Here is a 13,701-nt window from a genome sequence, read left to right as displayed (position 1 = left end):
CCTGAAATCACTGCACTTCTTATATGATATGCTTTATCCTAAGCTTATACAAGTGTTATGTGGTGAGTGCTATTTTCTTAGGGCTTGGGAAAACTTACATCTACAGAGCCAATCAATGCAGCCAATAGATGCATTGATTTAACATGAAGAAAAGACAATATTTATTTCTTGCTGTACTATATATGTTACTTTCCTCATTACCTGGCAAATCTAACAAATAAGTTCTAGAGTTGCAATGAATGTCCATGTTAAGCATCTGAAGTCTTCTGAAATAACCTTCATAGGCTTACTTAGAACACTCTTTGTTAATTACATTTAGACTGGGGCAATAAAATGAAAGCCAGCGATAGCAGTTACCATATCTATATTTAAATAATTTCCAGGCAGAACTGAGCTGATAGAGAGGCTACAGGGATTTTGTGATATGTAAATAAAACTTGCATGCCTAAAACATGTTTCATCTCTAATTGCAGATATTGCAATTTAATTTAAAAGGAATAATATTTAAATAAAAGATTACCCACTTAAACAAGTTTTCTCTCCAAGCCTCCCTCTCTCAGTTTTAAGTCACTCTGTTTAGATCCTTTGCAGAACTGGTGTCTTTCTTTAGTACTTTCATTCTGTATCGTAAACATTCAGTGTTATTACAGACATCATGGTATCAAACTCCAGATAGTCTGATGTTTTAGGGGAAAAAATTAGACTATTTAAAGTGATTATAACTTTCCACTTGATAGTTTAACATTCTGCAATCATTACTGAGTCTGCAGGCACTGTTAACCTGTTCTGGTGAGACAAACATGTCTTTTCTAATGTTTACTGAGATATTGTAAATTACTTAACATACAGCAGAGTACGTTTTTCTCAGTTAATCTAGATCTGATCCCTGAGGGGCTATTTATTACATATGTATACAACCTGTCTGTAGAAGTGAAGTTAATGTAATATGACACAAGTAGCAAACATTGTTTAAATGTGTTCCAGAAAGTTAGCAAATTTAGTTAAAAGGATACTTACATGCTCTTCTGCCTGGAAAACAACGAGGAAAAGGGTTCTAAATATTAAACACTGCTGTTCACTGTAGGTGGCCAATTAATACACTGTATCCAAGCTGGAACAAATCCTTCAAATATATACATAAAGCATATAATCTCTTATCTGCTTAGGCATTATCAAATTTTTAACAAATCCTAGTAACTTCAAACACAGCTTTAATGGGATGTGGTACTAAAACATGCAAAGTAAAGAACAGAGTTTTTAAGAACATAATCTGTTTTAGAATGTTTCAAGAGAACTGCTTTGAAATGCAATTATAATCTTAACCCATGAGTAAATGTGTGCCATCTTGCAGAATTATGTTACATGAATTAATATATATATAGAAAGAGATAGCCTCATGTTCCTAACACCTATCACAATTTGAAAATGGGGGTTTAGACAGAAGTATCTTGAGATGGTTCTAAAGGGTAGCTATGTTCGAACACAGGAGCACATTTACGGCTACAAGTTTGGTCCCTGTAAATGTTTTATTGATGATGAGAGAGAGAGTTTACTTGAGAGAAAATTCTAGCAGGATTTTACAACTATTCTAGCCCTGATAAATAGTTGGAACATAATTTAATAGAATCTGTCTGTACTTTTGGGTCTTTATCTCACTAACCTAGAATTAACACAATGCACCTTTTTCTCAGGGTGCAAAAAGGTCAGTGTGTGAGTTGCTGCTTACTCAGAGCGTCTCAGCTTTCCCTTCCACATATAGTGAAATCTCTTACTCCAAAGGCTACACTTCCAGTTTCCTTTGCATATGTATTTCCTTTGTGAAAAACATGAGTTTTTCACACTGGTTTGGTCTCTTTTTGTTCTGGTTTACAGTTCCCTTGTCTGCATGACAGACATAAATGAGACCTATTTTGAAAACAGCAATATGGGTTTAAAATCAGTTCTATTACTTTGAAGACAAAGTGACAAACTGTTTCAGGACATAGAATCATAGACTCATTTAGGTTGGAAAAGACCTTTAAGAAGGTCAGTATGTTCTGTACAGATAGGCACAGTTCAGACTCACTGATTTTCGTTCCGAGACAAAAATTATTACCTGGTAAATTAAACCTCCCTTCTTTTCCCAAAATATGTTGCAGTTCTTGATTAAGAAAATAAATAGACTGTATGCATGTGATGCAAGCCTTGTACTTTAAGATAGTAAGCAAACCTTTAGACTATTTACAGACCACCCCGTTAAAGAACACCGGTGAACTCAGTGAAGATGCTCTTTCTAGTGCTTTGATGTTAAAAAGAAAATCAAAAGCAGTGGGTTTTGGCCATATACAGTAACTGTGCAAGGTGTGATTTTGATCTTTAGTCAGTGAACAGCCATGGTCAGATGCAAAAAAAGATGTAGAAATATAATTGAAATTTAGGTAGAATTTAGGCAATCACGAAAAGGCTATTCAGCTACCACCAAATATAATCAAACTCTAAAAGCACCTCGGTTTTCATTTTTAAGAGTCCTGAGTGCCTTCACTGCTGCTTTCACGCCTGCCTTTAAACACACCAGTTACCACAGAGCAGAGCAGCTCAGACCTTAGTTCCTGCCTAACGACTAGCATCCCGAGGATCTCTGACAATGCAGTTTGTAGACATTCTAGATCAGGTTCCAAAACCAATGCAATAGTAACTACAGCTTCTTTTTTTTAAGATATAGCAAAGGGTTAGTCTACCACTTCTTTTTAACAGTTCAGCACTTGCAGAATCCTCCGTATATGAAGGTGGTAGAGTTTCAGCTCCATCCGCTGCCTAAAGGGATTCAAATCCTGATTGCTCACTTGCAAGGGAAGTTACCACTGCAGAGTGGAAAAGAAAGGCATGTGTATGTGTGGAGAGCAACAAGAATCATTGTGCTGAAGCTGTTCTTGAAAACTCACAGTTTCAAGGTTTCTGTTCTAAGACTAGAACACAACAGGAAAATGTGAGGAACTGGAGTTTTGACTCATGCTTTAAGCACAGTGTATATAATTTACATGGAAAAAAAAAATTAGTAAGTCCATAAACAGATGATTCTAGCACTGGTAAGGTCCTAGGTCTCCTGCTGCTTGACTGAAGGCTTCATCACCAAGTCTGACAACTGTGTTCATACTTGCTTCAAGCAGTTCATCTATAGTAGCTAAGATTCAAAAGAAAAGTTAGTGTCCCTTTATCCCTCTGAGCCAAGTATGGCCTATATTAATTCATAGCAGAGGATAGGTTTGAGTCCTCTAAAGTGGAAGAAGGACTCTGTACTCCCCATGCATGGTGTGTGAGCACTAATAATAGATGCTTTATTGTTTTGGAGGTGGTCATGGCCACTGGAAGATTTAAAAAAAAAAGGAAAACAAAAAACCTACTGAACTTTATTCTGTGAAGACTCAGGAAGTTATACTGGGAGAGGGACCTCCGCTGCGAAGTTCTAGCAGAAGAAAGTGGTTACCTCTCAAACATCTTAAGGCAGGATTCAACATTCACCTCTGCCTTCACCGCTCTCTACTGAATAACTAGAGGCTCAGTGGCTCTGGTGCCTTCCAAGGCCTTTCTCTCCCTATACATGTTACTGTTTTAAGTCTACTGTGCTGGCCACGTACATAAAATTAGACATTGCAGAACATCAGAAAGGCAGTATGGAGGAGTGAGCTCTGGCCCTTTTTTAGATCTGGCCCTTCGTGTGGAATGACATTGCTTGTACCTTAGTATCTGTGTGGTTTTTGAAACATAGCACATCCTGTTTAGATTTGCAAATGCCAAGCTATCATTCACTATGTATTTCCTGGTTTTAGCACTACTTGAAGGTCTTTTTTTCCTAATGAATAGTACCCTGAATAGGAGAGGAAGAAGAGCTTAAAGTGAAGCTAGTTGTTTCCTCCTCAAATTAATAAGTAAGCTGTTTTTTTTTTTTTTTTTTAATTTTTGCTAGAAAGATTATACTGTTTGTTCCATGGTGTACTACACAACATGCTGATTTGAACTATATTTATTACAAACCTGATTTACATAGTTTTCGACATCTACAATAGTTCTTGTTCTAAAGGGAGTAATGGGGATGTCAAGTATCCAAAAGAAGTAATTCCTTTTGTAGTCAGTATAAAGCAGGGAAAACTAAGAATTCTGCAGTAATCTGTACTAGTTTGGGAGTGCCTCTAAAATGCATACAAGACTACAGATTCCAAAATAGGACCTTGATCCAAATCCCAGTGAGTTTAACTGAAAGACCCCCCCACCAAACAGGGCAAATTCAGTAGGTTTTTAATCAGGTCCTAATATCTTCACAGTGATTTAAATGTTCTTTTCCATGTTAACGGAAGATGACAAGTGTATTCATGTACAACATTATAAACACTTATTCCTGGTCCCAGTAAAGTCACTGCAAGTTCTACTAACCTGAAAAATATATTTATGCAAAAACCTTTTTCCATAGCTTCAGGACTATAATCACTGAAGTTTATGAATCAACATTTTCTTAGCACTGTTTGACTAATGGCTAAATCCTTGTATCAATGACATATACAACAAGGGTTATTTTATCAAAATATTCCTACATTATATGGCTGTTTTCCTTTGAAGAATTCCAAATAAAATGTAAGTATTTAAAAGATCTTTTTTTAGAAATGGAGACACTAAAGAATAGGGAGAAAGCAATTTTCTTAGTATCGCACAACAAGCTAGGGGCAGGTTATTAGGCTACAACAAACTACTGCAATCGTCCTGTCTGATCTCATGAATAACACCGGTCAAGGACTCTCCAGAGTTTGTCTTGTTTAAAATAAAGCATATCTTCTAGAAATAAATGGATAGATGTAAGAAATAAAAGTATAATTTAAAAACGTTCAGTGACAGATAATCTATCACAACTGTTCTGTTTGTGCACTATTCCATAGGTTAACTACCTTCTCTCCTCAAAGTAACACCTTAGTTGAAGTCAAAATTTTTCTAGCTAAGCTATCAGTTGCACTGACTTCTAACTTTGCCTGCTAGAATGAAGAGCTCTTTATTAGAAGATTTCTGTTCCATATATACATACTTATATGGATGAAAATGCAAGAATAGAATTTCAGTTTTCCGTCTGATTGGCAGTAAGCCACTGTCACTATAGTCCCCCAGGACATCCTCCCACAACTATAGCTAAGTATAGTTTTACATTCACTTTTGAAAATAATGCATCATACATATTACTTTGTTATAAAATTAATGACATACGGAAAGCACAGCGTATCTTTACAACAAATTAATTTGGATTGTATTGAAGTTACAAGGGAATTAAAAAAAAAGGTATCTTACCTCAGCTTCTCTGTGGACCTTTATCTTCATCAATTTGTTTTCCTTAAATCGTTGCCAAACTCTTAACATTCACCTATACAGAGATTTTTATTTGTAAATTAACTATTTGTTATTAAATATATGGACTACATAAATCTGCCTTTTAATAAATCAAGGAAAAAATCTTCCAGTATTCAGCTGTGCTATAGCGTATCTCCACAAAAAATTGAAAACTGTATAGCAAATCTCTGGCCTATATAGGTTAGTACATGACATGAAACTAAGCTGCCTCATTGCAACTTCTACCCCAGCCTCTCTCCTCCCTTTAGAGGTGGCTAGAGGTAGACCATTAAGTCTGATCAGTCCCAACCAATATAAGCTCCCCAGATCCACCAATGCTACAAGCATGAAGAATAAACTGAACAATCTAATCTTAATGATAGCATAGTCTAGAAAGCAAAATTTCTGTCTGTAAATGAATAAATTAAGTTCACGTTTTATGTTAACATTGGATCAATTTACTTAATGAATACATATCACTACAGTATACATATCAATAGTTTGTATGTTTTCTGAAAAAAGTTTTACAGATTTCCTAAAGGCTGTAAAGCAGAGGTTATCCTGCTTCACAGTAGAGAAAAGAGTAAATTTATATTTGAAGAACAGCCGTCTTTTTTTAGTTTTCTGAAGTGCTCTTCAGCTCAGGAAAATACAGAGGAAACAACAAACATCCAAGAACTTGGTCTGCAATTTACCTCAAGAAATCCAATACATATACTTTCTAAATTATAATTTATTGTGTACTTTTCACATTTACAACTATTTTTGCTTATAAAGGTATAGATGGTCCATTGCTTCCAAAATTAGGAAAAGAAGGGTTTAAATGTAACAAGAACAATGTCTAGGTCTGTTTGGTGCTCTGCCAGCACTTATTCTAAATACTTAACACAATACAGACTACTTAAAGATACTTATTTAAAGTACACAGTCACCTTACTTAAATCACATTAGAATTAAACATAAGTTGCATTCCATACTGAGAAAAAGATTAATAAAGGTGGAAACAAGATCATGTTTCTCCAGGTAGCCTCTTGTCAACTCTGTACGTCTAGATGGTATCAAGATGCTTTAGAGAGAACCAAGCACTCCAGCTAAATAACTGGTAAGGTATTTGTTTTATCAAAATCTGCACACACAAAACAATTTGTAACTTCACCACCCAGAATAAATACCTAGGTCCTTACGGGTTTGTTTTTCTTTTTTTTCATTTTCTAAGAGTAATAACGATCTTGGGGCAGGGCATTTCCTTTGGATTAATGACTGGCTGGGGTTAATGGCCAGGAGCTGTTCTTTGGGCCATCAACTCCTCTCAGCCGGTCATTAATCCCCAGGAAATGCTCTGTGCCTCAATCATTATTGCTTAATTTCAATGCAAACAAACTACTGTGGCAGACAGCATGCTGTATGCTATCCCTTAAGCACAAGCAACACAGATTCAGTTAATTTAATCAGTTGTTTACACCATGGTCTATTTTCTGTAGCAAGAGGAAATCACAGGTCTTTTGACTATTCTGTGAAATCTGTTGGTTGATCCCATGATCATTTGATAAACTGGACTATTTCTGCATGAGTTATTCTGTTTGTCACTTACATTGTCATTGTTATTAACTGTAAGCTGGATCGCCATTGCTCACTTTATTCCCTGGCAAAATTGAAATAAATGCCTTAAACATTATTTGCAAAACGCATTTGCCAATGACAGTGTTACCTACCCATGCATGCACCTCATCTTAAGTATGAGGTTATTACATTTTACAGGATACCTCATTTGACACATCCTGACATTTACTGTACAATTTCAGGCGTGCCATAGAGTTATTAAATTATCAACAGTAAAATATAACATGGACTTTCTCCAGGCTTGTGCTATACAAATATTTACTAGAGCACAGAACTTTGTTATATTTCTCTAGTCTACTTGATAATCCCCTGATTAGACACCCACATGCTTGGTGGAGCCAAAGAAAAACTGCAAATGGTCAAAGGCAATGCAGCATATTTGTTTTTAAAGGCAAACTTTACAATAGTTTGACTAAAAAAAACTATTTAATCAAACTGGCCAACCTCATTGATTTCTCAGCTTTGGGATTATAACAAAAGGATTCAAAGAAGCTATTAGTGGTAACTGAAAGCCACTTTCACTACAGCTTTCAAAGCTGAAAACTTTAGGAATGTAGATACTGCTAACTAATTGGGGTACTTATCCTCTGCCTTTCATGTGAAAAACTGAGTTAAAACTTCAAAATATAGACAATAGGTAGGTGCTTACGGTCAAAAGCATTCATTCTTTTCCAAACCTTTACTCTTAATTCAAATACTAGTATAAGGACGATACTGTGCTAAAATAAGTGGAATGGAATAAGTGGAATAAACGGAATTTAAATTACCATTTTCAAGTACCTGGTGTATTTTTCAGTTAGATGCATTTACCATGCATGAAACTTCTCTGTGGTATGAAAAGTGTCCACTACATCTTTCCTGTGATTATTCACAGCCTTACATTGTTGTGCTAGGCACCTCAGTGACTGTTTCTCTGAATCCAAAAGAGAGAGGATTAGGCTGTGAAGACAGCGACAGAGAAAGAGGTTGGGTAATAAAAATTCTTCATCATCATCGTCTTGACTGGGCAGAACTCAAAGTACAAAACCTAAACAGATATCTAGGCTGCTTTTCCAAACAAGTTTACCCACCTCACATAAGTAATATGAGTTCCTAGAAAAGATGTGGGAAGCCATATTAGTATATTCTATTACTACTGCTCTGCTAGAAGGCATTCAAACTCTAATGGTGTGCAGCATGTCCATGAAGAGCCTGGGCTGAAATGCTGCTAACAAACTTGAGTTGAAGGTAGTGGGGCAGGGAGGCCTCTTGCAGAATCTGTTTTGACAATGCCCTCTCTTTTTTCCCCTGAAAGACAGGGTATGTCTTAAGTTGGCTTTTATATGGGTCTGCAGTTTAGGAGGTTGTTTCAGGTAATTCTGTTCTTTCAGACCTTAATACATATAGGAGAAAAATATCTCCACAAAGGGTTGCCCTATTTGTCTAGACTACAATATAGTAATGGGAACACACACACTTCTACATAAAAATAGTTTGATATATACTATACTGAAGAAAGTCACCAAGTTGAAAAGGCATGATAGCGCTCAAAGCAAAGAGCTTTGTTAAGATTGTAGGAGTGGAAAGAAGTACACAACAGGCTAAGGAAAAAAAAAAAAAGAAAAAGCACCAAATATATTTCAGATCCAAATATGGCATTTTAATCTAAAAAATATGAACAATTGGTTGAATGAAGTCACCCAGGTCATTCTAAGCATACAGATGTCAGGTATTGTGTAGGAGTGGAAAGAAGTAAAAAACAGGCTAAGGAAAAAAAAAAAAAGAAAAAGCACCAAATATATTTCAGATCCAAATATGGCATTTTAATCTAAAAAATATGAACAATTGGTTGAATGAAGTCACCCAGGTCATTCTAAGCATACAGATGTCAGGTATTGAAAAACACTATTGCACTTTGATTCTCTGAACAAGAATTTCCAGTCTTTTCCTGCATGGTTTTGCTTTCAAGTATAAGCAGACCACATTCATTAAAACCAGATGCTACTGTCTCTTTGCTCCATTTCAGTTATCAATATCATGTTTGAAAGATTCAAAACATTTTAATAAAAATTTGACTGTGTTTGCCATCACATCAGGCGAGGCCGGGTTAAGATGCCAAATTCCATAGGCTTTCTTGCAAAGAGAAAAAAAAATTCAGATAATTCAAACTGTACTCCCCCCTCTTCTTTAAAACAGTTTTAAAATGACTTGTGCATTCCAGAGCAAAAAGCAAACAAATAAAAAAATCATCAAACCCAAACAAAAGCTAAAACCCTAGGTAATAAGAAAACATATGTCATCTGATGACACACCCTGGGGACTTTCTGTCAGCTGGATGAAGTACCAGCCATGCTTTTTCCCTGTTTTCTTCTACTGTGGGAGGCCTCAGAAGAGGAAAATACAGAATACATCTACTTTGACTTGCTTTTGCTTCACTAGTGAATGTTATTCTAAGGGGATCTATTCTCTGCTTCCTGCATGTTACTCCAATAGCTGAAATGGAGGTGGTCCAGAAAAATCACGCGTTCAAAGCCTGGATGCTCAGTTTGCAGCTCAAGCCCATTCTTATATTCTGAGATCTACTAGGCTCCAGGGTTTATGCCGAAGTTCAGATATCATTGCTCTAATTTAGGTTATTATCATTATGGGAGCTTTTAATGGATTAGTGTTCTACATTTTCCTTCTTTAGGCAGATACACGCAGCATGGCGCTTGGTATTGCTCCGAGCTGCTACATTTCAATCTTTTCATTTATCAGATTTCTTACTATTTACCAGGTAACAGCTACAATATTATTCTCAAACATTCCATTGCTGGCAGTTGTTAGATATGACTCTGTAGCCTGTTCAGATCCCATTACCTTTTGATTTATTGATTTTTCCTCTCTTTGTTGCTGCTTCTCTACAGAGCAGATTTTCTTCTTTCCAATTATGTTACAGATTCCTATAACGACAATGGCTCCTTCATTTCTTTCACATATAGTGTTTCTTTTCATTAAAAAGTATCTGTATTTGCAAGAAGCTACTGTCCTCCATCAGAACCTTGCAATAAATCACTGGATCTGCCCTACTTCATCATCAACAGTCGCTTCCATCACAGAGCAGCTCTAGAGAAAGACAGTCTTGGTTCAAGTGATAACAGCTGAGTCTTGACACCAGTGAATTAAGCAGTAAAAATACTTGTTCTACCCAGGCCAGAATTTCACTCCAGAACTGGAATAAAAACACGGCGAGGATGGGATTGAGGCATATTTGTGTGAGGAAACTTGCAAATATGTCCTAAAAGTTCTAATTCTTCAAATGGTATGTCTATTTCACTTCCTACTCCTAAAATAATACATAATGGATCTTTCAGTGAGATTATGAGTAGCTGGATATTTCAATAACAGGTAATGATCCGGTGTTCTTTTTATTTTATTCTTGCCTGTTTTCAAAACAAAGCCATTTGATTGAGACAAGAATAAACAGGCAGTGACATGAGTAAATTTAGTGATCTTTTCTATGAGAAAGATATAATTGCCTTAAAATTACTCCACTTCATAAAGGTACATTACTTTGAAAGCATATGTTAGGAAACCTCCCTTTGATACATCCAAAGATACTTTATATATTCATACACTTCAGATTCCAAGATACTTAAATGTACATATGTCAAAATGAATGGAAATACAAAGCAGCTCTTAAATAAGTAATACGTTGTTAAAGCAGCACTCTGTTTCAGTCTTCTACAGGCCTCATTTTAGACAATTCATTTTGAAATTGTCAAGTGTCCCCATGTCCTCCAAAAAAGACTATGAAAAATATAACCCTGATAGATTCCAAAATTTGGCTCATGAGCACTGTTAATTCACAGATCTTTATTTCACAGGTCACAAAAATTCTGCTCAGCAATACAGTTCTACCCCCTCATAATTTCTATCTACCAAACCACAGTTAAATGCTGTTAAAACAGAAGATCCTGTCTGCACAGCTGCAAATTGGAGGGTCCCACTGTGATCATGAACTGGATGAAACATACCTTGTGTGATTGCAAACATGTAAAGAAGTACTATGTAGGACCATGTCTATATTTTGATGTGATCCACACTAAAAATGATTTGGAACCTTGAGGCAGGAAAATGTACCATGAATTGTAAGCACTTTCAGGTAGGCTGAATTAGGTTTTGTAAAGAAAGACAGTTCGAAAGAAACATCTTTTCAAAGAAAAACTGAATGACTTTCCATTAGTTCACTGTTTTGTGGTACAATGGCCACCCTAGTGTCTACAAAAAATCGGTGCTGATTTCTGTTTTATTTTCCTATGTCGAAACTAAAGCCGAGATACTGTACATTTCAGTTCTTCCAGCCATGACATCCTTTTTCCAGCTGTAAATTTTGCCTGGGCAGACAAAGTGGACTCTGATGATGCGTCAGAGATTTACAGACGGCCAGAAGAGAAAGGAAGCCTTAGCTGTAGACCTGGTCTGCATCTGCACAAACTATCTGGGCAGTACGCATGCAGTTGACCCAATACAATTTGGCCTTGTTGGGCTCTCCACACATGCGCTACTTGACACTTATGCAAAGATCTCTCTTCAGAAAGAGTCAGACAAAGTTATCAGTAATCTTGAAAATCTTATTTAGTAAAATCCCAATGATCCTAAAAAAAGTGTTCCCTGAGTGGGAATTTTAATCTTAGTTTACTTTGTTGCTCCTTTTTTTTCTCTGAAAGGTTTCTCACAGTGTAAATACTATTAAACTTACCTCATTCAAATTGAGCAAATAAGAAATAGGCATAGATGTTCTTCTTGGGATAAAGGATTTCCTTAGCTATTGGGTGGTAGTGAAATCCATTTGTCCACCCTGAACACAAAGTACCACCACTTTGTAACCACAGGTAGAATGGAGATTAGTATTTTTTAGTGTCAAGATGACATAATAAATTCCCATTTATCCAGGGGGTCCTGATGGCTAGGCATGACTTTTTGAGAGATTTTCTCTGGATGAAAGGAAGAATTCCTAAAATAGAAGGCATTCTGTCTCACATGCCATGCCTTCAGGGTGTGGCCGCTTTTACTTGGAAACCTTCACTTCTCAGATTAACTCAGATGATTTATATAGCACTGAAGACACAGTTGTCTAAATAAGAGAGAGGAAGGAAAATCACATTGTAGGGCCACCATGATGGTTAAAAGAGTGGCTAAATTCAAACAAACTCTCTTACAAAATTGTCCTGTTTACCAAGTAAAACCTGAGATAGTCACATACTGACTACCCAGTGAATCTCGTTCTAAGGGCTTCCTTTCTGTTGGGGTTTTTGGTGTTTTTAAAACTTTACCTACAATCTCCTCAGGCAATCTGTGCTGTAGTTTGTATTTCCTCAGATCACAAGCTATGTGTATTTGAAACATAAGGAATCACAAAAGACTACAAATGCAAAGGAACATTCTCTGTAACAAGTACCCCAGGTACTATTCTCTGTATCCTTCTACTCCCGAGACGCCATGCACGTTGTCTTTGAGGAAGGGTCCTAAAACTGCATGTAGGTCACATCTGATACTTGTGGATCATAACACTTCAGTAACTGTAGTGTACAAAGGAAGTTGACAATTATGTTGCTCCTTGAAATTCTTGGGTATTTTCTAAAATAAATGGCTGGCTTGTCTGCACTCACAATTATCAAGCCAAATGGAATTTTAAAAGCTCAAGGAATTTACATTTCTAGGTTTAATTCTTGTCTAAAGACCAATTCACTCTACCTAGAAGGATGAGTTACTAAAAGCAGGAGTAAAATATGCAATGTCACCAGCAATGCTTCTTTAATTTCCTCCTACTGTCATCACTGGCACATATAAGTAAAAGCCCACCTACCAATAAAATGGCAACATTGCTAGACAGCAACAGATTAGTAGAAAATAAAGTGATGAGGCTGGGATTTCTCGACACACCATTAAAGCCTTTCCTTGTCACATGTCATGAAGCATCTGCTACACTGTATGGTGCTAAGTGGAGGCTAATGACCGCTTTAGGTCCCCTGGCAAGTTCTCCGTGACAACAAAGTGTAAATGGCTCTTTAATACAGCCCACCCCTATTGAAATGAACCTTCGAAAGCCAACAAGTAGTACTGGGGTCTTCTTTAGCATGGCATCTTGTCTCTTTGGGACTGCAGTGAAGGAGAGGACCTAAATTAGCTGAGAAATGATTTATATAGGCTTTACACATGAACAGTAACTTATAATTCCCTAAGTTCTGTGGTTCACTGTAAGACTGCTTGTGGGTGCAGCACATCTTGAATGCCGTACACAGGAAAGTGAATCAGAAGGAGAAAAGTTTTCCAAATTAAGAAGCAGAGAAGGTATACCTAAAGGAAAATAAGCTGAATGCTATGAAAGTAGTAAAAGTTAGCCTCTTTTTAGTTGTACTAAGAGAAAAGCAGTCAAATGCCAAAAGAAACCTAGAAAATAACAGAGATGATACATAAACCTAGAATTTATACAGATGCCTTTGAATTTCCTTAAATATAAACACAAGGACACTGAGACAGTTTTTCAGGGACCAAAAAAGAAAAAAAATAATTTTACTCAGTTGTTGGATGGGAAAATAAGCAGCAGGACTTCTGACTTAATTTCAGCTCTGCCACTATCCTGATTAGCAACCTGTATAAAGTTACTTACTTCAGTTTAGTTATTTCTTAAATGGGAATAAAAAAATAATCTCATAGAGGAAATTTTACAACTTCTGTTTTGTATAATGATTTAAAGATGAAAAGTCCTATTTTAAA

The sequence above is a fragment of the Aptenodytes forsteri genome, unplaced genomic scaffold, assembly GCF_000699145.1.
Source record: "Aptenodytes forsteri isolate BGI_AS27 unplaced genomic scaffold, ASM69914v1 Scaffold227, whole genome shotgun sequence".
In the NCBI taxonomy this organism is placed as follows: domain Eukaryota; kingdom Metazoa; phylum Chordata; class Aves; order Sphenisciformes; family Spheniscidae; genus Aptenodytes; species Aptenodytes forsteri.
The sequence above is the reverse complement of the archived record's forward strand: the minus strand, read 5'-3'. Positions refer to the sequence as shown.